Source organism: Pteropus medius, unplaced genomic scaffold (assembly GCF_902729225.1).
Source record: "Pteropus medius unplaced genomic scaffold, Ma_sr-lr_union100, whole genome shotgun sequence".
Classification (NCBI taxonomy): domain Eukaryota; kingdom Metazoa; phylum Chordata; class Mammalia; order Chiroptera; family Pteropodidae; genus Pteropus; species Pteropus medius.
In genome coordinates, this window is record NW_024344378.1 from 59,719,857 (window position 1) to 59,722,880 (window position 3,024).

At 33.1% G+C, this 3,024-nt stretch overlaps 1 non-coding gene across 1 annotated transcript; it reads left to right on the plus strand.

Moving 5' to 3' along the window:
* The first annotated feature begins 257 nt into the window (after nucleotides 1–257).
* Nucleotides 258–376, plus strand: LOC120609828 (5S ribosomal RNA). The gene has a single exon (XR_005654845.1). It is a non-coding gene; the product is annotated as a 5S ribosomal RNA (ribosomal RNA).
* Nucleotides 377–3,024: the final 2,648 nt, after the last annotated feature.

Here is a 3,024-nt window from a genome sequence, read left to right on the forward strand (position 1 = left end):
GATTGTGAGTTAACCAATGGGCTGAAGACTTGCTCCAGGCAATTGGGCTGCTCAGCTATATCTTCATTTACATCTATGCCAACCAATCAGATTGGTCCAACAGTGCTTTTAAGACTAATCAGACTGTGAGGATTCGGAGTTCTCATTTGCATGAGAATGAACCAATCAGGAACCAGGAGTGGGAATTCTCTATATAAGTCAGCTTTTCCTCTCTGTTGGTGGAGTATACTTTTAGTTTCCATCAAAGACTTGAGTTGGTCTACAGCCATGCTACTCTGAACACGCCCGATCCCATCTGATCTCGGAAGCTAAGCAGGGTCGGGCCTGGTTAGTACTTGGATGGGAGACCACCTAGGAAGATCAGGTGCTATAGGCATTAAAAAAAAAAAGACTTGAGTTGCCCCAGCTAGAGCAGCGACATTGGAGCTGGAGCTATCTCACACCCCAGAGCGGAGCTGAGCTATAATAATGGAGCAATAACCCCAGGGCCACCTCACAGCCAGTTCCACAGCTGAGCTGTTTCATAATTGAGCTCTTTGCACTGAATAAAGTCTCTCTCCCCTCTCATCATACCCCAAATTGGGGACTACTATTGACATTGAAGGTGACCTTCAGTTGACACTTTCAATAAGAGAAGAGATAAATCGTGGATTATTCACAAAATGGTAAATTGTACCATGGTGAAAATTAAAGTATAGCTACGTGCAGTAACATGATGAAACACAGCAGTACAATACTGATTTTAAAAAATAAGTCCCAGAATATTATGTCTCGCAAGATGCCCTTTTTATTAAGAACAACTAAAAATAAGTAATGTACTTTAGAAATACACACACAAAAACACAGAAGTAAGAGAATGAAAAGCACAAGAACCAGAATAGCGGTTGCCGGTTGGGGAAAGGAGAAGTTGAATAAATAGGTAGATGTGAGCTATTAGGGGTGTCTCTCTCTCATGTTGAACAGTGGGCTCCCATGTTTATATACATAAACACAATAAAACAGGTAATGACAGAATTCTCTGGATAAGAGCTAAGAATTCTCATTTATCCAATTCTGAGCACCTGAGGTCCACTAGAAAGTTAATAATATGGTACTCAAAGAAATAATAGAATGACAAAACTTAAATTCTTTCTTTGAAAAGTTTCCTTGAAGAGACTAATAAAGAGACAAACGTCCACCATGATATGAAAATAAAGAGGAAAGACACAAAAAACCACCTTAGAAATATAAAGGAGCAATTACAGATACAGACAAAATTTAAAAAACAATTTGAGAATAAGATGAATAAGTTTATGAAAATAGATTTGAAAACCTGGATAAAATTAAATATTTTCTACAGAAATAGAACTTAATAAAAGTAACATGAGAAGAGATTAAAATGCAAAGTAGATTCATATCTATTTGTTTAATTAGAATCAGTAGTTAAAACTCTTCCCACAAATACGAACATACATAGTAAAATAGGTGCATTTTTCCAAAATTTTTAGGAACAGATCATTGCAAATTTCTTCAGAGATGAAAAGCAGAAAAACTCTCCCAACACAACATATATTATAAACAAGAAAAGTACACAAAAGGAAAAGCATTCTTCAGATTCACTTATGAGCACAGATGCAATGACTCTACATCAAATAGTGGCAAATGGAATCTAACAGTATATTTTAAAAAGTGGTAAAATAGGATTTATCACAGAAGCATAATGATGGCTTCACCTTAGGTAACAGAGTAGAGTGCTTCATCACATTACAATGTTAAAAGAAGAAATAAAACCACAATCACCTCAAAAGATGTAGAAAGAGCATTTGATAAAATTTGACACCCCTTTGTGATAATGATTTTTAGTAAAATCAGAGGAAATTTCCCTAGTCTGATGAAGGCCAGCCATCAGAACCTAAAGCAAACATCATACATAATAGTGAAAATTTGAAATTATTACCTTTAAAACAAGGAATACGAATTTTGTACATAGGAAAACGTAAGAGAATCTACAGATAAAATTAATAGATTTTATAGGGAGTATTCAATCACCAACTGACAAATATATAAACAAACCATTAGGAAATGTAATTTTTTAAAAGGTGTTAATCACAATAGCAATGAAATCTATAGATATATTTGAATAAATCTAACAAAAGATGTGCATGAACTTTTATTGCTAAAAGTATAAAATTTCATAGGATTTAAAAGACCTCCATAAATGGAGAGTATACCATGTTTGAACAGACTAGTTAATATCATAAATATGGTAACTCTCACTAAAACTATCTATGAATCCCATGTAACTCTAATTTATATCCAAGTATGATTTTTCATAGAACCTGAAACACTGATCCTAAAATTCCAATGGAAAAAAGGAATTGAGAAAATCCAAATCTACTCTGAAGATGGAGATGATAAAGATTCTACCTCACATATCAAACCTCATCACAATGTTACAGAAATTGACATAGTATATATATGTGTGTGTGTGTGTACATATATACATATATATATGTACATTTATATATATATATATATATATATATATATAATTTATCTGACAGAAGTAAAATTAGAAATCAGTGGGGAAGAAATTATGCTGGGTCAGTCAGGTATCCATATGGAAAATGATAAAATTAGTCTCCTGCCTCACATCATCCACTAAAACAAATTCAACAGAAATTAAAAATCTAAATATGAAAAACAAAACTTTAAAACATTTAGATGAAGATATAGATGATCTTTATGACATTAGAGAGAGGGAATGATTTCATAAACATTACAAACTGTGCTCAAAACATAAATAAAAAGGCTGACAATTGAAAATTTCTCTGATTAAAATTGTTATACAGAGTAAAAACACAAAGCCCTCAGAGGCAACATATGCAACATACAGATAAAGGACTGGTATCTAGAATATATAAGTCAGTCCTAAAATAAGTGAGAAGAGGGTAATAGAAATGAACAAATGGTATAACAGGTAATTCACAGAAAAGAAACATAAGTGATCTTTTGAGCAAATGAAAAGATGCTCAACCTTACTAG